General features: G+C 46.7%; 1 non-coding gene across 1 annotated transcript; it reads left to right on the plus strand.

The window, feature by feature from the left end:
• Window positions 1–11,200: 11,200 nt before the first annotated feature.
• trnae-cuc (transfer RNA glutamic acid (anticodon CUC)) lies at window positions 11,201–11,272 on the plus strand. Its single transcript has one exon. It is a non-coding gene; the product is annotated as a tRNA-Glu (tRNA).
• Window positions 11,273–26,857: the final 15,585 nt, after the last annotated feature.

Below are 26,857 nucleotides of genomic sequence, written 5' to 3' on the forward strand. Positions count from 1 at the left end.
TGGAGGTTATGGAGGTTTATGAAGTCATGAGGGACAAAGATAAGGTGATTAACCAGTGTCTTTTCCTGAAGGGTAGGGGAGTTCAAAGTCTGGGAGTATATTTTTAAGATGAGAGGGAGAAGATTTAAAAAGGACGGAGGGGGGCAACGTTTTTTACATTGAAGGTGGTTCGTGTGTGGAATGAACTGTCAGAGGAAGTGGTGGATGCAGGTCATGTTACAATGTCGAAAATTATTTGGATAAGTACATATGAGCCACACACAGGCAGGTGGGTCTAATCTTCCCCCAGATATAAAAAGGGGGAGCCAGTCAGAGGGGGGCAGGGCCACGCCTATCGTTGTTGTGTGGCATGTGTGACAGCTGCAACAAGACGTCCCATATCCTGTGCTCAATGCTCTGACCCATGAAAGCAAGCATGCCAAAATCCCTCTTCACCACCCTGTCTACCCACGACTCCATTTTCTAGGAGCTGATAACCCGCAACCCTAGATCTGTCTCAGTTTTGGTCCCCTTGATGTCCTGATTTCTGACTTCTTCAACTCTGGGTTTGTGTTGAACTTGATGGGATACTTTGTCCGACTCAGCATGTTTAAACAGTATCACTCAGAGAGATTAATTTGAAAGTTTTCAGGAGGTGAGCTCAACAAGGTTGAACTATTCAAAGTTACTTGGACTCTATTTTAAAGTTACATTTGGACCAGTCGTCAGAGACACGTACAGCATGGAAACAGACCCTTCAGTCCAACTTGTCCATGCTGACCTGATATCCTAAATTAATCTAGTCCCATTTGACAGCACCTGACCCATATACTCTGGCAGCTCATTTCATATATATACCACCCTCTGCATGAAGAAGTTGTCCATTTAATATATTTGTCTCTTACGCTAAACCTCTGCCCTCGAGTTCTGGACTCCTCCATCCCAGGGAAAAGACCTTGTCTATTACCCTGTCCACGCCCCTCATGATTTCGTAACCTCTATTAGGTCACTAATCTGCCTCAGATGATCCAGTGAAAACAGTTCCAGCCTATTCAGACTCTCCGTGTAGCTCAAACCCTCCAACCCTCAGCAACATTCCTGTAAATCGTTTCTCATATAGAAGTCAACGTTTCAGTCCTGAAGAAGGGTTAATACCCAAAACCCTGACTACTCCACATCCTGGTGCTGCCTGGCTTGCTGTATTCTCCCAATCTCCTGCTTGCCTGCTCCGACATGCAGTATGTATTGGCTCAGTGGTTACCACTGCAGCCTCACAGTGCCAGGGGCCCAGGTTTAATTGCAGCCTTGGGTGACTGTATGTGAGCAGTTTGCACTTTCTCCCAGCGTCTGCGTGGGTTTTCTCTGGGTGATCCTGTTTTCTTCCATAAACCAAAGATGTGCAGGTCTTGTGGATTGACCATGCTTACTTGCCCGTAGAGGTAGGTACATTAGTTAGAGGGAAATGTGTTTGGATGGGCTACTCTTCGGAGGGTCGGTGTGGACTTGTTGGGACAAATGGCCTGTTTCACACTGAAGCTAATCTCATCTGCGCTACATTTGTCACTAACGATGACAGAGTAGACTCGCCAGGCCGAATGGCCTAACTTCTGCTCCGATGGTCTTACGGTCTTAGGTTTCTCTGGATGATTTCATTTGGCAATGTGCAGTCCCGGGCTCAATGAGCAGCAGTGCCCACTGAAAGCAAAGCTCATATGATGGTTGAACTCCTACAGTGTGGAAACAGGTCCTTCAGCCCAACACATCTGCACTGATCTTTCGAATAGTAATCCAGTCAGATCCATTTTCCTACCCTCCATAAATTGCACACAGACCCCGACGGGTGGAAGTATTCCTGGGTTCTTGGTGCCATGAGGCAGCAGTGCAATACCTGAGCCACCATGGGGTTGTGGTTGTGGGGTGTAGGGCAGGCAATTGAAGTCCAGCAGAAAACAAAAACAGCGCACCTACTCTCCCACTGCACCCACTGTCAGGACTGGCAGGATGTTCAGTCCTGGGGGATGACCCAAGGCAGCGTCGCCAGTGGGATCTGATTGCTGGGAACGTTGGTGCCCCTGCTGGTGCTTCCGCAAGTTGCAATAAAATATGAACCTCTTTGCACACTCGGGCGGGTTGAAGGGCCTCACCTCAGTGTGGACACACTGGTGCTTCAGCAGGGCGGAGGAATTCAGGGCGCACTCAGGGCAACAGAACGGCCTCCACCCCTCCGCAACCACCTCCCACCTCCACCACCCCGGGTGGATCAGCTGGTGCTTCAGCAGTGTGGAGGAGCGGGTAAAGCCCTTCCCACACTCGGGGCAGGAGAACGGCTTCTCCCCGGTGTGGATGGACTAGTGTCTCAGCAGGGCTGAGGAACTGCTGAAGGCCTTCCTGCACTTAGGGCAACTGAACGACATCTCCCCGATGTGGACCCACGAGCGGGCCAGCAGGATGGAAGAAAGATTAAAGCCCTCCCTGCACTCGGTGCAGAAGAACGGCATCTCCTCAGTGTGGACCCACTGGTGTCACAGCAGGTGGGAAGAACTGCTGAAGGCCATCTCGCACTTGGGGCAGGAGAACGGCCTTCCACGGTGTGGACCACCTGGTGCGTCAGCAGGGCAGAGGAATCACTGAAGGCCTTCCCACACTCAGGGCAGCAGAAGGGCCTCTTTCCCTCTGTGGACCCATTGGTGCTTCAGAACCCTTTCAAATTTCACAATATCCTTCTGATAGGAGGGAGACCAGAACTACATACAATATTCCAAAAGTGGTCTAACCAATGTCCTGTACAGCCACAACATAACTTTCCAACTCCAACACTCAGTCAGAGGATTACGAAAGCTTTGAAAACCCACAAAAAACAAACAGGAAAGAATGGAGGGAAAAACCGAATATTTGAGAGTTAGCTTGGAAGCATCAATGAGAAATCGGCGGACTGAGTTTATTGGGTACCTGTTCTCCTTAAATATACTACATACGTATATCTCTTGTGCTCTTCGTAGTTTCTCTGTGCTGCAGTGTGTAGCGGCTCGTTGAAATAATGTCCTGATGCAGCTTCGTTTGTGGGTGTTGGGATGATTGCTTCTGTGGTTAAGGATTTGGTTTGTGTGTGTTGTTTTTCTGTCGACGCTAGTTTGAAGTTCCCCATTCGCTCCCAACGGAAGGTGGGAATTTAGAAAACGTTTATATTTACACAGTCTCCTCACGTCAGCGCAACAATAAAATAGTTTAATTATCCGCCAGTGGAGAGAGCCCGGTTCCTGGAGATGGGACAAACAGCTGGCTCAGGGATATCAGTCCACATTGCTCTCTTTGCCACCAGTTCTGAGGGAGAATATTGGAGGGACAAAGGAGTGAATAACGATCTGTGTCGGAGGGTGACTAACTGTTAATGGAGACTGTTCCTGGCTAACAATAAGTCGTGTGTAACAGCAGACGATGTGATAACAAGGCCTCGTGTGGGTTTGGTTGGGGTTAAGGGCATGGGGTTCGGGTCGAAACAATGTTGAACTCGATGTTGAAGACTGGAGGGCTATAGGATCTCCAAGTGGAAAATGAGGCGTTGGTCTTCCATCTGGAGCTTAGCTTTCATGGAACACTGTTGCATGCCTGAGACAGAGATGTTGGCCAGGGAACAGGGTGGCGTGTTAAAGCGACAGGCAACCAGAGGCTCAAGGCCTTTTGTTGCGGGCAGAACTGAGATGTTCTGCGAAGCAGTCACCCAGTTCATGCTTCATGCTACTTTGGGGAAACCACACTGTGTAGTAGACTAGGTTGTGGCAAATGTGCAGGTAAAGTGCTGCTTCACCTGGAAGGTATGTTCGACCCCTTGGATATTCAGGAGGGAGCAGGTAAATGGGCAGGTGTTGCACATTCTGTGGGTGCAGCGGAAGGTGCCTTGGGACAATGGGAGATGGGTGGGCGATGTTGCGAGTGATGGAAGAGTTGACTCGAGGTGTAAGCCCTGCCCATTTACCTCCTCTCATATATACATCCGTGACGTTGAAAGAACATTCCATAGAATGATTCAGTACCACGTGACTCATGAACTAATTCGTATTCATGTTCCGGGGCCAGCGTCATTATTGTGTCACAGCAGCTGCAGGCCATCACCGGAGGCTCGCCCTATGGCGTCACGGTACGGCAGGAAGCCCCAGAACAGTTTATCAAAGAAACCTCCCTGTGGGTCAGGGCAACCCTGCATCGGGAAGGACTGAGATGGTCAAGCACTACCAGTTAACATGGGGAACACATCTCCACATTGCACAGCCTCGAGGCAAACTTCCCTTCGTTCTACTTAGAGTTCAAGAGCCCTCAAACCGAAATTCCCCAGGTAAGTTTGGAAGAATTTCTTCCAGGTGTTCGCTAAATATATATATGAGAACTTCGTAAAGTTTGAACGTTGCGAGTGTTGAAATTTTGCGCTTTTGAGCGAAATCACAGTTTGAAAAAACAGAATGTGGGAATCTAGACAGAGCTTATATTTGCACGCCGGCGATATGTCTGCGGGTGCGTGATGGGAGCATCACCCAGAAGGGAAACCATCTCTCCGATTCAGTCAATGTCCTCTTCAGCAGCTTTCCCGTATAACGGCGCTCTGTTCTGCACCTCGCCTTCTCATCTCTTTCTCAAAAAACTTCGACATAAATATTTCACATTGATATACTGGCCCAATGTGCACAGTTGAGATGACACCCTCATGGAAGGCTGAGTGGTCTTCTGTTGTTCTCTGTACCCGATGTTGAGGAGGTCAATGCTTGTCACGGGTCACTCCGGTGTGAGAGACAGGTTTAGAAACAAAACGGTTTAATTTTCTGCCAGCAGAGAGGGCCCGGTTCCTGGGTCCGGGACAAACGGGAGCAGGGAGACAGGATGAGAAGCAATTGTTCTGGAAACTCTTTGCCGCTTGCAGTTATCAGATCAATGTCAAGTGTATTTCACACTGAGCAAGACTCAGGGAGCGGGGCTGCTTGTGTGCTCTCTGGAGTGGCTCGTTGGTCTCGGGGCATGATTCTCGCGTTGGGTCTTCTACTGCATAGACTTGCGCGAAATCCCGGACGAGCCCGCGTTTTCTGACTTGTGCAAGAGTGCCCGGTTAACTTTCTCAAAAAACTCCTTCGCTAAAGTCGGGGCTTTTGCCCGAAACGTCGATTTTACTACTCCTCGGATGCTGCCTGAACTGCTGTGCTTTTCCAGCACCACTAATCCAGAATCTGGTTTCCAGCATCTGCAGTCATTGATTTTACCTGCTTGGAGTACGAATTGGGCAGAAAGCAAGGAAGTGAAATGATGGAATATTGCGTTGACGTGAGTGGTGCCGTGTTGAAGGAATGTCAGCAATGAAACAAGATTGGAAAATTAGGACAGCTCTCCTCGGAGAACAGAAGTTTGAAATCTGGCCTGATTGAAGTTTTCCAAGTCATGCGAAGTCTAAACAGGGAAAGTAATGTCATCAAAATGCTCCCACGCCTGAAAGGATTGGCAGACTTTTAAAGTCATGAGGAAAAGAACGAAAAGTGACATTAGGAAGAACGCTTTCGTACAGGGAGTGGTTGGGGTCAGTCAATCCCTAACTGACACTGACAAAGAGGCAGATTCATTAGACGCAAAAAGGAATTCGGTGGTCATGTTTAAAGTATCAATGTGTAGAATTACACGGAGAAGGCAAAAGACACACGTTTACTGACTGTGTCGAACCAGCAGAGCGAAGGTGGCCCGCATGGCCTCAGTCTGCACTGTGACCACATGCTGTGATTCAGAATGAAATCACAGTTCAACCAACAGATTGTGGGAGTTTAGAAAACAAGTTTATATTTACACAGCCTCCATACGTCTGCGCAACAGCATATGATACGACAGCGGTGGAGATCTTTGACATCAGTCTCGAAGGGACCTGTGGATAGCACTCGGTGCGTGGGCGCAGAGTGGTGCAGCAGTAGTGTGCTGGGGTAGCCATGGGCACACGGATGGGCCCAAGCTATACCTGTCTCTTTGTTGGCTACGGAGAGCAGTTGATCTTCCATAATTACACCGGCACCACTCCCCACCTCTTCCTCCGCTACATTGATGACTGCATTGGCGCCACCTCCTGCGCCCGTGAGGAAGTTGAGCAATTCATCAACTTCACCAACACATTCCACCCTGACCTTAAATTTACCTGGACCATCTCTGACATCTCCCTTCACTTCCTGGACCTCTCCATCGCCATTAATGACGACCGACTTGACACTGCCATTTTTTACAAACCCATCGTCTCCCACAGCTACCTGGATTACACCTCTTCCCACCCTACCTCTTGCAAAAATGCCATCCCGTATTCCCAATTTCTCCGCCTCCATTGTATCTGCTCCCAGGAGGACCAGTTCCACGACAGAACACACCAGATGGCCTCCTTCTTTAGAGACAGCAATTTCCCTTCCCACGTGGTTAAAGATGCCCTCCACGGCATCTCGTACACATCCCGCACCTCCGCCATCAGACTCCACCCCTCCAACCATAACAAGGATAGAACGCCCCTGGTGCTCACCTTCCACCCTACAAACCTTCGCATAAACCAAATCATCCACCGACATTTCCGCCACCTCCAAACAGACCCCACCACCAGGGATATATTTCCCTCCCCACCCCTTTCCACCTTCCGCGAAGACCGTTCCCTCCGTGACTACCTGGTCAGGTCCACGCCCCCCTACAACTCACCCTCCCATCCTGGCACTTTCCTCTGCCACCGCAGGAACTGTAAAACTTGCGCCCACACCTCCTCCCTCACCTCTATCCAAAACCCTAAAGGAGCCTTCCACATCCAACAAAGTTTTACCTGCACATCCACTAATATCATTTATTGCGTCTGTTGCTCCCAATGCGGTCTCCTCTAATTTGGGGAAACTGGGCGCCTCCTAGCAGAGCGCTTTAGGGAACATCTCCGGGACACCTGCACCAATCACTATATCGCCCCGTGGCCCAACATTTCAACTCCCCCTCCCACTCTGCTGAGGACATGGAGGGCCTGGGCCTCCTTCACCGCTGCTCACTACCACCAGACGCCTGGAGGAAGAACGCCTCATCTTCCGTCTCGGAACACTTCAACCCCAGGGCATCAATGTGGACTTCACCAGTTTCCTCATTTCCCCTTCCCCCACCTCACCCTAGTTCTAAACTTCCAGCTCAGCACTGTCCCCATGACTTGTCCGGACTTGTCCTACCTGCCTATGTCCTTTTCCACCTATCCACTCCACCCTCTCCTCCCTGACCTATCAGCTTCATCCCCTCTCCGACTCACCCATTGTATTCTATGCTGCTTTCTCCCCACCCCCACCCTCCTCTAGCTTATCTCTTCACGCTTCAGGCTCACTGCCTTTATTCCTGATGAAGGGCTTTTGCCCGAAACGTCGATTTCGAAGCTCCTTGGATGTTGCCAGTGTGTAGGAAGGGCTTCAGTCGGATCTGCCATCTGCAGACGCACGAGTGGGTCCACAAGTGAGAGAAGCCATTCAAGAGAGAAGCATAGGGGGGCATGGTGGCACAGTGGTTAGCACTGCTGCCTCACAGCGCCAGAGACCCGGGTTCAATTCCCACCTCGGGCAACTGTCTGTGTGGAGTTTGCACGTTCTCCCCGTGTCTGCGTGGGTTTCCTCCGGGTGCTCCGGTTTCCTCCCACAGTCCAAAGATGTGCAGGTCAGGTGAATTGGCCATGCTAAATTGCCCATAGTGTTAGGTAAAGGGTAGATATAGGGGTATGGGTGGGTTGCGCTTCGGCGGGGCGGTATGGACTTGTTGGGCCGAAGGGCCTGTTTCCACACTGTAAGTAATCTAATCTAATCTAATTCACGTGCCCCATGTGCGGGAGGGGTTTCACTCAGTCAGCTGCACTGCTGACCCACCAGCGGGTCCACACTGGACAGAGGCCATTCACCTGCTGTAAGTGCCGGAAGGGATTCACCTGCTCCTCCCACCGGCGGAGGCACCAGCGAGTTCAGGTGCTATCGCAGGGGGATTGAAGGAGCGATGGCCGAGTGCCAAGTGCTTATGCACGAAACGTCAATTGTCCTGCTCCTCGGATGCTGCCTGACCTGCTGTGCTTTTCCAGCTCCACACTCTCGACCCTAATCTCCAGCGTCTGCAGTCCTCACTTTCGTCCAGTGAGGACGAAATGTCTATTCCTAGTCTTTTAGATCTATTAAAATCTTTCCCCTTCACCTTTACCCTCTAGCTTTGGAATACTTCTATCCAGGGGAAAAGACAGAAACGTTCAGAAACCAGACAAAATGTGGAGGCACAGGGGGAAAAATCAGCAAAAAAAAATGGCTTCGGCATTTTTCTCTCGTAATCTTATATTTGTCATGATCGGGAGGTACCCGTGTTGGACTAAGGTGTACGAAGTTAAAAATCACACAACAGCAGGTTACAGCAGGCTAGTGTTTGGTAGCACTAGCTTTCGGAGCGCTGCTACTTCATCAGGTGGTTTTGGAATATAACATCGTAAGTTCTTAGTCTTGTGATGTTATACTCCGCAATCACCTGATGAAGGAGCAGGGCTCCGAAAGCTAGTGCTTGCAAATAAGTCTGTTGGACTATCACCAGGTGCTTTGTGATTTTTTAACTGAAAAGTTAGTAACAAATTCCTGCACACTGAGCATGCTCCGCGGTGTCAGCAAAGCACTGTGCATGACCGCCAGTGTTAGCAAGCACTGCGCATGACCGCCAGTGTCAGCAAGCACTGCGTATACTCTTGGGAGCGTGCGAGCTCCTTTCCATGGAGCAGTGTGGAACCTTGGAGGACCAGAAGGAGTCTGGTCCTCCTGCCAATCAGAGCCGGCCATTGTCGAAATGTGGAGATTGGACCGTGAGCTCTGAAGCTGCAGCTGCTCTTTTCTCTCTGCATAAGATTAAACGTCAACCCAGACTGTAACTTTCTTCGTCTGTCTAACATTTGTGAGGACAACAGTGTTTTTCTTTCCACTTTTTCATTCTGGGGTTCAATTGTTGACTTGCAGCAATTGAAAGGAAAGAGTGAACCGAGGGAGGGGCCAGACTCTGGAAAAGTTGATCCCGGTCTGTGTGTCAACTTGGAAACACATGGCAAATGCAGTACCACAGTGTGAAGTTATAGCCTTTGCAGTGTAAAAAGAAAGCAGAAAGGAGATGCATGGTTGAAATGGTGCTATGTTGAGATGTGGCGAACGTTAGATGCTGGAGATCAGAGTTGAATATTGTTGTGCTGGAAAACCACAGTAGGCCAGGGAGCAACTGAGGAGGAGGATGAGGAGAGTCGACGTAACGGGCACGAGCCCTTCACCAGGAGTGATGTGTGGACAGACAAAGGGTCGTCAGCGTCGTTCAACACCAGCCAATGCCAGTTGTCAGAAAGGTGCAGCAAGCAATGAGCAAAGCAAGTGGTATATATCAGCAAGAGGAATTGAGTTCAGAAGTGGGGATGTCTTTCTGCAGTCAGGTCCGCTATTGAATGTATTCAAGGCTGAGCTTACGTGACTTTGAAGAACAAAGAAGTTATGGGAAAAGGTAAGAAAATGGTTTTGAGACCAGTACAGAACAGTTACAGAGTCACACAGCACAGAAACAGACCATTCAGTCGAACTAGTCCATGCTGACTGTGTTCTGAAACTAAACTGGTCCCACCTGCCAGTGTTTGGCCCATATCCCTCCGAACCTTTCCTATTCATGTACTTATCCAAATGTCTTTTAAACATTGTAACTGTACCTGCATCCAGCAACTCCTCTGGACATTGATTCCTCACATGAACTACTCTTTATCTTCTAAAAAAAGGTGCCCCTTATGTCTTTTTAAAATATTTCTTTCTTCATCTTCGAAATTTGCTCCCTAATCTTGAACACCCACACTAGGGAAAGAATACCTGCTGTTCACCTCATCTACACCCCTCATGATTTTATAATCCTCTCTGAGGTCACCTCTCAATCTCCAATGCTCCAGTGAAAAACAGAACTGTGTGGCAGAGTTCATGTATATATTGCCTTGTATGGTATTTTGTAAATAACATTCGTTTGCTGGTTGTTTGTATAGGGTATTTCAGGTTCATTAGACGCTGTTTAAGTGTGTTGGTAGGTTTATGGGCTACCATGATGTTGAGAGGGTTGAGTTGTCTGGACATCATTTCACAGATGTCGTTAATGTAAAGTAATGTGGCTAGGGTTTCTGCAGACGTTGTGTCTGCTTGTGTCAGTTTGTCGATATGAAACCGACACCCTGGGATTATTGGGTCGGCAAAAGTGCGGATTTCAGGTGCTGGAAACCAGAGTTTAGATCAGAATGGTGCTGGAAAAGCACAGCAGGTCAGACAGCTTCCGAGGAGCATGAAAATCGCCTTTTCGGGCAAAAGCCCTTCATCAGGAATTGAGGCAGGTCCCCTCCAGGGTGGAGAGATAAATTGGGGGTGGGGGTGTGCTGGGCCGAAAGTAGCATTGGTGAATGGGGGTGAGGATGGAGGTGACAGGTCAGAGAGGAGGATGGAACAGATAGGTGGTAGATAGATAGATAGATTGATAGAGTTCTTGATTGATCCATTCTTTCCTGTCTGTTTTTTGTGGGTTTTGAACGCTTTCCCAATCCTCTGAGTGAGTATTGGAGTTGGAAAGTTATGTTATGGCTGTACAGGACATTGGTAAGACCACTTTTGGAATAGTGAGTTTAATTCTGGTCTCCCTCCTATCAGAAAGATATTGTGAAATTTGAAAGGGTTCTGAAGCACCAATGGGCCCACAGAGGGGAACAGATAGATTGGCAGGTAGGACAGGTCATGAGGACAGCGCTAAGCTGGACGTTTGGAACTGAGGTTAGGTGGGGGAAATGAGGAAACTGGTGTAGTCCACATGGATGTCCTGGGGTTGAATTTATCCGAGGCGGAAGATGAGACATTCTTCCTCCAGGCATCGGGTGGGGAGAGAGCTGCAATGGAGGAGGCCCAGGACCTGCATGTCCTCGGCAGAGAGGGAGGGGGTTTGAAATGTTGGGCCATAAAGTGACGGGGTTGATTGGTGCAGGTGTCCTGGAGATGTTCCCTCAAGCGCTGTGACTTGACTCTGCGAGGGGTCTCCAGTCTCCCCAATGTAGAGGAGATCCCATCAGGAGCAATGGATACAAGAAATGACATTGTTGGATACACAGGTGAACACCTTCTCACGACCGTGGCCCGGATTCGATTTCAGGGCAGGAAAGACATTTTTAATAGAGCTGACAGGCTGCATCTACGTCTCCCTGGTGGTCTAGTCGTTAGGATCCGGTGCTCTCACCGCCGTGGCCCGGGTTCGATTCCCGGCCAGGGAAGCAATTTTCAAGGGTAAAGTCTGCCCATCCTTCTAAAATGTGCTGTGCAATTGTTTATTTATCTTCGTAATCCCTGGGTGCTGCGGTGTGTCATGGCTCATTGAATCTGTGTCCTGATTCAGATTGCTTTGTATGTGTCGTGATCATTGCTTCTTTAGGAAAAATCTTGTTTCGCGTGCGTTGTTTTCCAGTCGACGCTGTTTTGAATTTACCATTGATGTCGGCTCTGCTGTGACATCTAGAAATGGCACTTTGTTGTTGTTCTCCTCTTTTGTGAATTTTATGCCAGTAAAGAGATTGTTGATGGTGTTGTAGGTTTCCTCTAATTTGTTTCATTTTGTGATGACAAAAGTGTCATCACTGTGGCGGACACAAAGTTTGGCTTGGGTCGTTGGAAGGGCTGTTTGTGCGAGTCTGTGCATTATTGCTTCTGCAAGGAATCCTGATACTGGTGGTATCATGGGTATTTCGTTGATTTGTTTGTAAGGCTTGTTACTGAATATGAAGTGGGTGGTAAGGTACAGTTCCACGAGCTTGACAGTGTTATCTTTGCTGATGACGTTGGTGCTGTGTTTGTGTTTTTGGTTCTTCGAGTAGTGTCTTCAGTTTTCTTTGACCACGTTGATGTTAATGGATGTGAAAAGAGCTGTTATGTCAAAGGATAACATTATTCCATCCTCTTCTATCTTAGTGTCTTTGGTGTTCAGGAATTCTTGGATGGAGGAAATGGAGTGGCGTGAATCTTTAACTTGGAGTTTTAGTCTTCATTGGAGGTCTTTGACTAGTCTGTATATTGCTGTACCAAGTGGTGAGACTATGGCCTGAGGGGGGGATTCTGGTTTTAAGAGGAGGAGAACAACAACAAAGTGCCATTCTTAGATGTCACAGTAGAGCGAACAGTCAATGGGGTACTTCAAACTAGCATCTACAGGAAAACAACATACACAAACCAAATACTTAACTGCAGAAGCAATCATCCCAACACCCACAAACGAGGCTGCATCAGGACATTATTTCAACAAGCCACTACATACTGCAGCACAGAGAAACTACGAAGAACAGAAGAGAAATAGGCATATAGTGTATTTTGAGGAGAACGGGTACCCAATAAACCCAGTCCGCCGATTTCTCATTGATGCTTCCAAGCTGACTCTCAAAAATGCGGTTTGTCCCTCCATTCTTTCCTGTTTGTTTTTTTGTGGGTTTTGAAAGCTTTCCCAATCCTCTGAGTGAGTATTGGAGTTGGGAAGTTATGTTGTGGCTGTACAGGACATTGGTTAGACCACTTTTGGAATAGTGTGTTTAATTCTGGTCTCCCTCCTATCAGAAAGATATTGTGAAATTTGAAAGGGTTCTGAAGCACCAATGGGCCCACAGAGGGGAAGACGCCCTTCTGCTGCCCTGAGTGTGGGAAGGACTTCAGTGATTCCTCTGCCCTGCTGACGCACCAGTTGGTCCACACCGGGGAAGGCTGTTCTCTGGCCCCAACTGCGAGATGGCCTTCAGCAGTTGTTCCCACCTGCTGTGACACCAGTGGGGTCCACACTGAGGAGAGGCCGTTCTTCTGCCCCGAGTGCAGGAAGGGCTTTGCTCTTTCCTCTGACCTGCTGGCCCATTGGTGTGGTCCACATGGGGGAGAGGTCGTTCAGTTGCCCTATGTGCAGGAAGGCCTTCAGCAATTCCTCAGCCCTGCTGAGGCACGAGTCCATTCACACCAGGGAGAAGCCTTTCTCCTGCCCCGAGGGTGGGAAGGGGTTTACCCGCTCCTCCACACTGCGGAAACACCAGCTGGTCCACACGGGGGCGGGGGGAGGCCATTCTGCTGCCCTGAGTGCGGGAAGGCCTTTAGCAATTCCTCCGCCCTGCTGAAACAATAGTGTGTCCTTCAGCAGGGGGAGGTTCTTCAGCTGGCCCGAGTGTGGGAAGACGTTCATGTTTTCTTGCAACTTGCGGAAGCACCAGCGGGGGCGCTGCTGCTCATTGAGTCAGGGACTGCACATTGCCACTGAAATGATCCCGAGAATCCTAAGACTGCAAGACCATCGGAGCAGAAGGTAGGCCATTGGGTCCATCGAGTCTACTCTGCCATTCGTTAGAGACAAAAGTCGTGCTGATGCGATTTGCTACAGTGTGGAAACAGGCTATTCGTCCCAACAAGTCCACACCAACCCTCCGAAGAGTAACCCATCCACACCCATTTCCCTCTGACTAATGCATCTAACGCTATGGGCAATTAAGCATGGCCAATCCACATGACCTGCACATCTTTGGTTTATGGCAGAAAACAGCATCTCCCAGAGAAAACCCACGCAGACACTGGGAGAATGTGCAAACTCCTCACAGACAGCCATCCAAGGCTGGAATCAAACCTGGGTTTCTGGCGCTGTGAGGTTGCAGTGGTAACCACTAAGCCACTACATATTGCAACCCGAAGCTGCAAGCAGAAGTTTGGGAGAACACAGCAATTCAGAATACAGTTGATGAGGCTGCACCTGGAATATTGTGATCAGTTTTGGTCCCCTTGGTGTTCTGACTTCTGACTTCTTCACCTCTGGGTTTGTGTTAAACTTGATGGGATACTTTGTCCAACTCAGCATATTTAAACAGAATCTCTCAGAGGGATTCATTTGAAACTTTTCAGGAGGTGAGGTCAATAAGAATGAACTATTCCAAGTTACTTGGACTCTATTTTAAACTTACATCAGGACCAGTAGTCAGAGACACGTACAGCATGGAAACAGACCCTTCGGTCCAAATTGTCCATGCTGACCTGATATCCTAAATTAATCTAGTCCCATTTGACAGCACCTGACCCATATACTCTGGCAGCTCATTTCATATATGTACCACCCTCTGCATGAAGAAGTTGTCCCTTTAATATATTTCACCTCTCACCCTAAACCTATGCCCTCGAGTTCTGGACTCCCCCATCCCAGGGAAAAGACCTTGTCTATTAACCTGTCCATGCTCCTAATGATTTTGTAACCTCTATTATGTCACTCCTCTGCCTCTGATGCTGCAGTGAAAACAGCTCCAGCGTCTTCAGAGTCTCCCTGGAGTGCAAGCCCGACAACCCACAGCAACATTACCATAAATCATTTCTCATGGAGAAGCAAACGTTTCAGTCCTGAAGAAGGGTTAATACCCAAAACGCTGACCACTCCACATTCTGGTGCTGCCTGGCTTGCCTCATCAACGTCCTGCAAAACTACAACATAACTTTCCAACATCGATACTCAATTCCCTAACTGATGAAGGCCAGTGTGCTGAAGCCTTTCTTCACTGCCTTGTGTACCGATGTTGTCAGAGATATAAGACCTCCATTAAACTGATCCACAATCCAGCTGCTGGGAGCCCAAAAGCAGAGTAATGCTGCGTGAGTGTGCTGGGCAAATAACCCAGAGGTCGATGGGTCAAAACCATGTGATCCTCTTGGTCAATGTCTCTGTAAGATGCTTTCATATACAAAGGCCCTCTGTTCTGTATCTTGCCTTTGCATCTGCTTCCCAAAGCTTCTTCAGTGGAGGAGTGGCTGTGGAAGCTGGAGCCCAGGAATTCAACGACCACCCGGAGCTGGAGGAAGGTCCAAGCTTCAAGAAACGGGGGGTAAGTCTGGAAGCTGGATTTGCTCAAGGCTTGTATTTTTAACTCATTTAAATGGTACCTACTGTAAGGGGATATGGTTTACTTTAAAACCGAAGGATCATATGAGAGTGTTTATATTTAGCAATGGTAGTTGGTAAAATGCACTCCCTGGAGGAGCACCTTCTATGATGCTGCATTTCTTGCCGAATGCCCTACACCCATTTCTTAACTCCGATATTGATTTTATATTTTTTTGGTCAAATTTAATTTCATATTAATCAGACTTGGTATTCACTATGTGCTATTAATTTGTTTGTTCGATTAATTTCATTCAAAATTAATGCTGTAATTTCATTTTTGATGTCAGAGTTTGACATTAAATGTGCAGGTGTGAATACCAGTAAGTTGTGAAAATACATCAAGAACTTGTGGTTTACAACAATAAGAGCAGTTCACTGATATTCATGGCTTTGTCTCATTCGGGAGTGATGATTCAAATCTGACCAACAAACCGTTTCATGCAGTCATCCAATTTAATTAAAATTTTCTTTTCTGGCAGGCTAAGATTTATGCAATCTATTTATAAGATTATGTCCATTGCTCGCAATATGGTCTCATCCACATTGGGGAAACTGGACGCCAACTAGCGGAACGTTTCAGGGAACAGCTCTGGGACACTGAAACTAAACGCCCGACGGCCCTGTGGCTGAACACTTTACCTCCCCCTCCCATTCCACCAAGGACATGCAAGTCCTGGGCCTCCTCCACTACCAAACTCTTGCTACCCGACGCTTGTCGAAAAAACACATCATCTTCTGCCTTGGGACTCTCCAACCACATGGGATCAATGCAGGTTTCATCAGTTTCCTCATTTCCTCTCCCCCACCTTGCCCCAAATCCAACCTTCCAATTCGACACCAACCTCTTGACCTGTCATACCTGTCCACCTTGCTTCTCACCTATTTACTCCACCCTCATCTCTGACCTATCACCATCAATCCCAACCTCCATCTACCTATTGCACTCCCAGCTGCCTTCCCTCCAGCCCCACTTCCTTCCCATTTATCTCTCAGCCCCCTTGGGCCACCCTTTCTTCCTGATAAAGAACTTATGCTCTAAACCAAGACTGTGATGAAGCAACATCCTCAACAAATAGGAAATAGCTCCCAAGTCAGATTTCATTCCCTCTTCTTTTTCCCAGTTCTTTCAGAAATAAGGAATGTATTTTTCTTCCACTAGAAAGTGGTCTTCCCCTTTGCGCTGTCTGAAGTGTTATCCCTCACCACTCCTTCAGACACCTTTTAAGAATCCTTTCAACTTGTTTTCCTAACAATTGTAGAAGTGACCAAAAGCAAACATTTCACTCCTCCTCAATGTCCCATTTCTCCTCCTATGAGCCATTTTGTCATGTTGTCTATGTTACAAGCAGCCGAGTGCACTTGGTTTCTGAATTGAAATTTGGCCATTGAAGTGAACAGGATTAATATTTATCGATGGCTAGCTGTGTTTGCACTAACTGTAATTATCCACCAATACGATGTCTTTTGTTCCACCAAAACTGGAAACAATGATCTGTGTTTATATTGCAGTCGGATGTAGAAAATCATCCCAGCGATCTTCACGTTATTATAGTTTACTGAGGCCTTAACAGCATTGCGTGGCAGTTTGATGTGACTAAAACTTAGATGGAAAGATTGTAGATTGATGAGAAGTCAAAATGGCAGAGTGTCTGGCTACAATCGATCTGTCTGGCTTAATTATATGAGTGGCGGCTCTTCAAGAGCAACTTTCACTCCATCACTTCAACCAGCAAGAAGAGATAAGTGTGAACACAACATTCCAACTGTGACAGATACGCATTGCTTCGATGTAATTGATCAAAATCCTGGAACTCGCTCCTGAGCCTTTATTATAGACCACATCATATTAGTGAAGCAATTTAAGAGGCAGCTCACCACCACTTTTTCAAGGACTGTTTGGGAAGACTTGCTGGCAGAGCCAATGATATTCACATGATATTGGAGACGCTCTGATTATATGGATCGATGATTGGCTAACCAATGATACTGTAGGGATAAGGGGTATGTTCAGGATCGCAACTTCCCACAGGGTACATTGCTGCGGCCAAAACTATTTACAATATGGATATGAATTACTTGGATAAGTGAAGTGAATGTACTATTGCCAAGACTGCAGTAGAGACAGTTGATTGGAGTTCAGGTGGTGAGGATGACATGGAGAGCGATATCGACAGGTTAAGGAAATGAGCAAAACCTTGGCCGATGGAATAGAATGTGGGAAAATGAGGTTGTGCACTTTGCCAGGAGGAAAAGTGCTGAATGTTATATGGAGAAAGCTGCTGAATAGGAGGATTTGCAAGCTCGCATACATGAACACTTCATCCAAGTTCAGTGAGTAATAGGGAAGGCAAATGGGATGTTGGTTTTTAAATGGAGTATCAAAGTGGGGAGGTTATTATGAACCGAAATCAGACACCAATTAGGCCACAACTGAACACTGGGAACAATTTTGGGCCTTTTAGCTAAGGAAAGATATACTGGCATTGGAGGCAGTCCAGAGAAGGTTGACCAGGATGGTATCAGGGATGGAAATAATGTCTTATGAGGAGAAATGAGTCGGTTGGGCCTGCGCTTAATAGCAGTTAGAAGATTTCGAGGAAATATTATTGTCACAAACAAGATTCTGAGGAGACGTGACAGGCTAGATGTGGGACAGTTTCCCCTTGTGTGTGAGTTTAGAACCAGAGGGAATAACCTGCAAATAAGGGATTGTATGTTTCGGACAGCTGTTGAGCCTGGATTGTTAAGTGCATTCAAAACTAAGATATATATTTTTTTAAATGAGAAAGGGAATTGAGGATTATGGGGAAACAGCGGGAAAGTGAAGTTGATGTTTACCAGAACAATAATGGGATACAAAGTGCGACATCCCATGAATGAATAAAGGAAAATATTCAGGAAAAAATTGTCATTGAAGGGAAGATTAGGATCTAGTGATAATGGTTGAGCAACCCACAGATCTTCTGAGAACACAAATTCAAATCTCATCATGGCTGCTCGTGTTCAACTCATAAAAAGACCTGAAAGTGAAAGTTCCTCTCGGTCCTGGCAACTAGGAAACAGTTATTCACTAAAATAATGAATTGCAGATGTTGGAGATCAGCAGCAAAAGGCAAAATTGCTGGGGAAACGCAGCAGGTCTGGCAGCATCTGTGGAGAGAAACCAGTTAATCTTTTGAATCCAGCCAAGTTTTGAAGGACCACTGGACTCAAAGCAGTAACACTGTTGTCTCTTTATAGATGCTACCAGAATTATTGTGTTTCTCAACAAACTGTCCTTTTTAGGGCAGGAAATCTACCATTCATGAATCCTGCATGATTGTATGCACGTCCTGCGTGCCCCCCCACTCCCCCCCCCACACACACACACACACACGCACACACACACACACACACACCCCTTGTGTCTTCAGACCTACTATAATGTGGTTGACTCTCAACTGCCTTCTAGCATGTAGTCACAATTCCTCTGTTCAAGGGCCATGAGGGACAATGAGCAAATGTTGGATGTGCTCGCAATCATCACATCCCACAAAATATTTTCTCATTACTGAAAAAAAAATAGATTAATGAAGGACAGCCAAAACAAACTGCTATGGGAAAGTCATACCCAAGTAACCTGATTTGCCTGTTGTTATCTTTTTTAAAGTCATCTTCAGAGAGGACATTGATTACACCCCTGTTGGAATACTGCAGGCAATTCTGGGCTCTCTGCTACAGGAAGGAGGTTATGAAACTTGAAAGGGTTCAGAAAACATTTACAAGGATGCTGCCAGGGTTGGAGGGTTTAAGCTACAGGAAGACGCTGAATCGACTGGATTGTTAAGTGCATTAAAAAACTAATTTTTTTTTTAATCCGAAAGGGAATTGATGATTATGGGGAAACAGCGGGAAAGTTAAGTTGATGTTTACCAGAATAATAGTGGCAGACAAAATGCGACATCCCGTGAATGAATAAAGGAAAATAGTTAGGAGAAAATTGTCATTGAAGGGAAGATTGGTTGAGCAACCTAGAGAACTAGGTCTTCTGAGAACGCAAATTCAAATCCCATCATGGCTGCTGGTGGAATTTATGTTCAACTAATGAAGAGATCTGGAGGTGAAAGTTTCTCTCTGTCCTGGCAACCAGGAAACAGTTATTTACTAAAATAATGAATTGCAGCTGTTGGAGATCAGCATCAAAAGGCAAAATTGCTGGGGAAACGCAGCAGGTCTGGCAGCATCTGTGGGGAGAAACCAGTTAATGTTTTGAATCCAGCCAAGTTTTGAAGGTTCACGGGACTCAAAGCAATAACACTTGTTTCTTCATAGATGCTACCAGAACTGTTGTGTTTCTACAGAAACTGTCCTTTTTAGGGCAGGAAATCTACCATTCACGAACCGTGCATGCATGTATGCACGTGCGTGCGCATCCAGACACGCACACACACCCACACACACACACGCACACACACACACACACACACACACACACACACATACCTTGTGAAGGGCTCGGGAACCATAAGAAATAGGAATTGGAAAATGCCATTCAACACCTTGAGCCTGCTTTTCCATTGAATAGAATTGTATCTGATCTGACATTCCCCACATTCACTTTCCTGCCTTTTTCCTGTAACTGTTCATCCCCCGACTCTTCACGAATCTATTGATCCTCGTTTTAAATGTGACATGAAGGCTGTCAACAGAGTTACTGGGATGGGGGAGGGGGTGCTCAGGTCGAACTTGGGGACTAAAACAATAGCTTCACACTTCACAATATTTAACTAAGGGAATGTTTATAGTTTATAGATAAAAATTCCTGAAGAAGGGCTCATGCCCGAAACGTTGATTCTCCTGCTCCTTGGATGCTGCCTGACCTGCTGCGCTTATCCAGCAACACATTTTCAGCTCGGATCTCCAGCATCTTCAGTCCTCACTTTCTCCTAGAGAGGCCCATGGAGTCTCACAGAGTGACACAGATGTACAGCACGGAAGCAGACCCTTCGGTCCAACTCGTCCATGCAGCCCAGATATCCTAACCTAATCTAGTCCCATTTGCCAGCACTTGACCCAAATCCCCATAAAACCTTCCTATTCATATACACATCCAGATGCATTTTTAATGCTGTAATTATACAGCCTCCACCACTTACTCCAGCAGCTCATGCCGTACATGCATCACCCTCTGCGTGAAAAGTTTGCCCCTTAAGTTCCTTCTACATCTTTCCCCTCCCTTCCCTAAAACTATGCCCTGTAGTTCTGGACTCCCCCATCCCAGGGAAACTAACTTGTCTATTTGCTCTATCCATATCCCTCATGATTTTATAAACCTCTATAAGGTCACCCCTTAGCCTCCGACACTCCAGAGAAAACAGTCTATTCAGCCTCGCCCTATAGTTCAACCCTCCAACACTGGCAAAATCCTTGTAAATCTTTTCTGCACCTTTTCTAGTTTCACAACATCTTTCCTATAGGAAGCAGATCAAAATTACATGCAATATTCCAAACGTGGCCTGACCAATGTTCTGTACAGTGGCAACATGAGCTCCCAACATCTATCCTCGATGCTCTGACCAACAAAGGAAAGCATACCAAACGCCTTCTTTTCTATCCAATCTGCCTGTGTCTCTACTTATAAGGAACTATCAACCTGAACTCCAAGGTCTCTTTGCTCAGCAACACTTCCAAGGAACTTACCATTAATTGTAAAAGTCCTGCTCTGATTTGTTTTTTCCAAAATGCAGCACCTCATATTTATCTACATTAACCTCCATCTGCCACTCCTCAACCCTTTGGCCCATCTGATCAAGGTCCCTTTGTAATCTGAGGTAACCTTCTTTGCTGTCCACTACACCTCCAATTTTGGTGTCATCTACAAACGTACGAATTATACCTCCTCCGTTTACATGCAAATCATTTATATAAATTACAAAAAGTAGCGGACCCAGCATCGATCCTTGTGGTACACCATTGGTCAAAGGCCTTCAGTCTGAAAAGCAACCCTCCATCACCACCCTCTGTCTTCTTTCTTCTAGCCAGTTCTGTATCCAAATGGCAAGTTGTCCCTGCATGCCTTGAGATTAAACCTTGCTCACCAGTCTCCCATGAGGAACCTTGATGAATGCCTTCCTGAATTCCATATAGATCACGTCCATCGCTCTGCCCTCATCAATCCACTTTGTACTTCTTCAAAAAACTCAATCAAATTCGTGAGACCTGATTTCCCAAGCATAAAGCCATGCTGACAATCCCTAATCAATTCTTGCCTTTCCAAATACATGCAAATCCTATCTCTCAGGATTCTCTCCAAAAACGTGCCCATCACCAATGTCAGGCTCACAGGTCTCGAGTTCCCTGACTTTTCCTTACCACCTTTCTTGAATAGTGGCAGCACATTAGCCACCCTCGAGCTTTCCGGCACCTCACCTGTGACTATTGATGATAGAAATATCTCAGTGAAAGGCCCACCAATCACTTGCCCAGTTTCCCTCAGAGTTCTAGGGTACACCTGATCAAGTCCTCAGGATTTGTCCACTTTTATGCATTTCAAAACATCCAGCAATTTCTTATCTGTAATATGGACATTTTTTCAACATGTCACCATCTACTTTCTCACATTCTATGTCTTCCATGCCCTTCTCCACAGTAAACACTGATGCACAATATCCGTTCAGAATCACACACCCCACCCCCCGCCCCCCATCTACTGCAGCTCCACACAAAGGCCGCCTTGCTGATCTTTGAGGGTCCCTATTCTCTCCCTTGTCATCCTTTTGTCCTTAATGTATTTATAAAAACCCTTTGGGTTATCCTTAACTCTGTTTGCCAAAGCTATCTCATGTCCCCTTTCTGACCTCATGATTTCCCTCTTAAGTATGCTCGTACTGCCTTTATACTCTTAAGGATTCATTCGATCTCTCTGTCGACACCTGATATATGCATCCTTCTTTATCTTAACCAAAATCTCAAATTGTCTAGCCATCCAGCATTCCCTACACCTACCAGCCTTTCCTTTCACCCTATCTGGAATATACTGTGTCTGGACTCTGGTTATCTCATATTTCAAGGCTTCCCATTTTCCAGCAGTCCTTTAACCTGCAAACATCTGCCCCCAATCAGCTTTTGAAAGATCTTGCCTCATACCTGAGTCTTCCTCAATTTTAGAACTTCAACTTTTAGATCTGATATATTATTTCCAATCTCTATTCTAATGTTAATTGAATTATGGTTGCTGGCCCTTAGGTTTTGCACCCTCGCCAGTATGTACATCCTCATTGTGAATTAGAAAATTTCCTTGTGCACTCTTTACAAATTCCTCTATTTGGCGGATAGGTAAATGGGCAGGAGTATACCTTGGGTCCACTCTTCCTTCATTTCCATCAACCCTACCCCTATTCCCACCACAACAGTCCAACGACACTTTCTCCTGCAACTGCCGAATGTGTAACACCAGCCCATTTACCTGCTCCCTCCTCACTACACAAGGACCCAAACGTACCTTCCAGGTGAAGGGGCACTTTACCTGCACTTCCCACAACCCAGTCTACTGCATTTGCTGCTCACAATGTGGTCTAATCCACATTGGGAAAAACGAAGTGTAAACTGGGTGACTGCTGCACAGAACATCTACGTTCTGCCCGTAAAAAAGACCCTGAGTTTCCAGTTGCCTGCCAATTCCACAGCCCACCATGTTCCCTGGCCAATATCTCTGTCTCAGGTTTTCTATGGTGTTCCATCGAAGCTCAGCACCAGCAGAACGAAGAGCACCGAATATTACACTTGGGGACCATACATCCTCCGGTCCCAATATCGAATTCAATAATTCTAGGGTCTGCAATCCATAGTATCCTCGTCCCTTCCACACACACCAAGCCTTGTCATCACATAGTCTTTCATTATACACTACGTATTCTTAGCCACGAACAGTCTCCATTTACCATCCCACGCGGATCGTTATCAACTCCCTTTTCTGTCCAACAATTCTTCCCTCGCTTTGGGCTCTGTCCTGATCTGTCATTTACTGCATCCGCCATCCTCCCACGGTATTTCCTGCATATAAACCAACGTTTTCCCGATCACCATCAGTTCTGTAGAAGGGTCACCCGCAACTACTGTGTTTTTTGTTTCTGATATACAGCATCCACAGTTCTTTCACCTTTTTATTGAGGTAGAGTTAGAAATTGTTTCGAGAGAAAGAAGGAGAGGGGGGAGAGACAGAACAGACATGAACTGTTGATCTCGGTTGTTCGTCATGACGTAAAATCATTGTTGTACGATCATTTCCCTTAAGCATGAATAGTGGGTGCATGCCATCCGTGAGGTTGTGGCGCCACCGTAGCGCGTCTGACTCCTGATCCGAAAGTTGCGTGTTCAAATCACGTCCAGCGCACTAATATCCGCTTCTTACATTGCAAATTAAGAAAGGAGTATTTGTTGAGCCAAGCCTTCTTTCCAGGAACTTTCAATCACACGTGAAGCTTTGCTGTCAGTTTGATTTGTGAACACAGTGTCTGGGAGGTGGTATGCCCATTGTTTGGGTAAATGCTCAGCTCCCCCAGTTCATCACGGGATTCAAACACAGCCGCCTCCCTCTGGGCAGCCGTTTCATTCAGTTGGTGACAGCACGGTGTGAGTAACATAATACCAATTTTTTTACAACATAATCCAGAGACTCCCAGCTTTATGTTTCAATCTATCAGGAGAGTGAATGCGAGTTCAGATAGAAATGTTTCCCACCAACAGCATATCCTTTCCTCTCACTGGACTCAGTTAAAATTATCTTTATTCAATAGAAGGAGCGGAAACTACAGTCTGACGGCCCCTCTCCACATTAACGGTGAGCCTGAATTTTATAAACGGTGTCAGTAAAATCCAATGGCGGACATTGATTTGGTTCAGTCGATATTTTTGCCAAGCGTAATTCACCGAGAGGATGCTGCTGTGTGAAACTGTGGGAATTACTGCAGGGCCTCCTGCGCATGGAACACACCACAACTGAGGTGTTTCACCTTCAACAGTTTATTCCTATCGCGGAGAAGAGGGGTTTGATGATTCGGATCACAGCAGCCAGACAGAGAACAGGAGAAGAGCACTCAGCACTTCACAAGCTTGTCACCACATCTGGGTCATCGTGGCCCGTGTATCAGTATGGGATAGTAATCTGCATCTTCTGACTGGAAGCACAGCAAATTGGAGTGCTGGTTGGACTATCACACAAGAGAAAACGGCTTCGACCTATCAACTGGAGTGGCTCCCAATGCGCAACTCCGCTCACCTCAACTGAATAACTGGAAACAAATTACTCAGTGATTCAAAGGAATACTCGGTTTTGAATCTGCTTTGTGTCATGTACCTTCGAGAATTATGTCAAAACACCTTCATTGCTGTGATTGAGTATCCTGTTGGGCAGAATATATCCGTTGTCAAATTTCCTACGTTTTATTGGTCCAACTCCGATTTCACTCAGAATCACAAAATGTGTGACAGCGCAGACTGAGGCCATGCAGCCCACCTTAGCTCTGCTGGTTCAACACAATATGTAAATAAGTGTCTCATTCTGTCGCCTTCTCCCTGTAAATCTGCACATTGTTACATTGAACATGCCCACCGAATTCCCTTTTGTGTCCATTGAATCTGCCTCTTTGTCACTGTCAGACAGCGACTTACTGACCCCACTCCCTGTGCGAAAACGGTCTTCCTAATGTCACTTTTACTTATTTTCCTGATGACTTTCAATCTCTGCCAAATTGTTCTCGATCCTTTCAGGCCTGGGAGCATTTTCACTGCATTATTTCCTCTGTTTTAAACCCTAAATGACGTGGAAAACTTCAATCAGACTCGCTTTCAGCCTTCTGTTCTCCAAAGAGAGCTGCCCCAAACTATCCAATCTACCTTCATGACTGACAATCCTCATACACGGTAACATTCACTTCAACCTGTTCAGAGCTGTCTGCAATGACTTCCCTCCTCGCTTCCTGAAGTATCACCCTCAGAATTGAGCGTAATAGAGGTGGAGGATTCATTCAGACTCGGATTGCGCGGGCGAAAAGTCTGCAATACTTGTTCTCACTTTGAGCAAGTGTTTCCCTTCGCCGTGTTCACTGCAATGATACCTCTGTCCCATTCCTAATTCAGGCAGTCCGATCTGATTTAACGAAGCGGCTTTTTGAGAAAACTGACCCGGCATTTTTGCTCAGGTCAATTTAAGAAATGAGGGTTTGCCTGGAATTGGAGCCCGGCACCTCCCACCCGTCTGTATAAGCTAGAAAACCCAAAGCTAGCATCACAACCCGAGACCAACGAGCCAAAAGTCATGCACGCGCCCAGCTCCTGAAGCAACTGGGAGTTGCTCAGTACGAAATACATTGTACATTGCTCCCAGAATTACAAGTAGTAATGAGTTTCAAGAACATCTGCTTCTCTTTCTGTCTCGCTGCTCCCAGGACACTGCTGTTTGCCCCGTCCCGAGGGACCGGGCTCTCTCCACTGGTGGATAATTGAACCATTTCGTTTCTACTTGCCAGCTGTGCTGGTGGAAGGCAGAGCCCATTCGCTCTTCTGCTCTCTCTCACTATGACGTGAGGCAGGAGAAGTCAGTTACAGTCATGCGTAGGAAATGGGCAACTTTGAACTTATTCCAAAGATGCTGTGATGCCGGCACAGAGAGAAATGGACACCGGAGACTCTTCCCTCAGGCAAATTGATATGAGTGTATTTTGGTGCAGCCTGTTTGGTGTTCAGAATTTGTCTTGACACAGCAATCCTGCAGAAAGTCTTTTATTACACGGACGTTGGTTTCTTTACAAGAATGGACCAAACCAGCAAGTCATGTGTTACAACTTCACCGGTTCATTGCCATCAGAGGGAAGAGGTTTAAAACTTGAGTTCAGAACACACCGACAGAAAACTGGACAAGACAACTCAGAGCTCCGAAAGTGTGCAAGCGCAACTGTATAAATTTGACTTGTGTATCAATGTGACATATTTAAATCAGATACCCGACGTTTTGGGAAGCAGATGACAAGGCAAGGAACAGAACAGAGCGCCGTTATACGGGAAAGCTGTTATAGACGACATTAAGTGAAAAGGAGAAAATTGTTTCGCTTCTGGGTTATGATCCCAGCATGCACCCGCTGTGCAATTCTCCTGCTTTTCCAGAGAAGTATTCAGCTTTTCATCTGGCGTGTGACTTGCATGTTCGAGAATGACGTCAAAAGATCTTCACTGCTGTAGTGTCACGTGCTGTTGTGTAGACATGTCGCCGATGTGCAAATATAAACTCAGAGAGCAATGTTCACTGGAGACTCTGAGCCAGCTGAACTTGCTCAGTGTGAAATACATTCTACTTTGCTGCAAGAATTGCAAGCAGCAGTATCCAGAACATCTGCTTGTCATTCTGTCCCCGGGGAGCTGATGTTTGTCTCATCCCCAGGAACTGGACTCTCTCCACTGGCGGATAATGAAACCAATTTATTCCTACTTGCAAGCTGTTCTGGGAGCGGGATGCGGGGGGTGGGGGGGGGTTGGTGGGTGTTGGAGGGAAGAGTCCATTCGCTCTTCTGCTCTCTCTCTCAATCCCTTGCGGTGAGAGGTATCAGTTACACTAATGCGTGGGAAGTGAGCTTTGATTGTGAACTTTCTCCAAAGGTCTGATATCAGAGAGACAGAAAGATGCTGTGCTGGCAGGACAGAGAGAAATGAACACCGAGGACTCTTCGCCCAGGTAAATTCACATTGATGTGCAGCCTGCTTGGTGTTCAGAAATCGTCTTCACGCAGCAATCTTACGGAAAGTCTATTGCAATGTGGGCATCGCTTTCTTTGCTGCGACCGTGCAGCAGTTAACATCTGAGCCCCAAGTGTCCCAGGTGAAAAGAATCCGAGTGAAACCTTCACTCACTGACAGCTATCCCCACGACCCTGAGCTGCAGGCAGTCCCC

This window comes from Chiloscyllium punctatum, chromosome 36 (genome assembly GCF_047496795.1).
Source record: "Chiloscyllium punctatum isolate Juve2018m chromosome 36, sChiPun1.3, whole genome shotgun sequence".
NCBI lineage: Eukaryota > Metazoa > Chordata > Chondrichthyes > Orectolobiformes > Hemiscylliidae > Chiloscyllium > Chiloscyllium punctatum.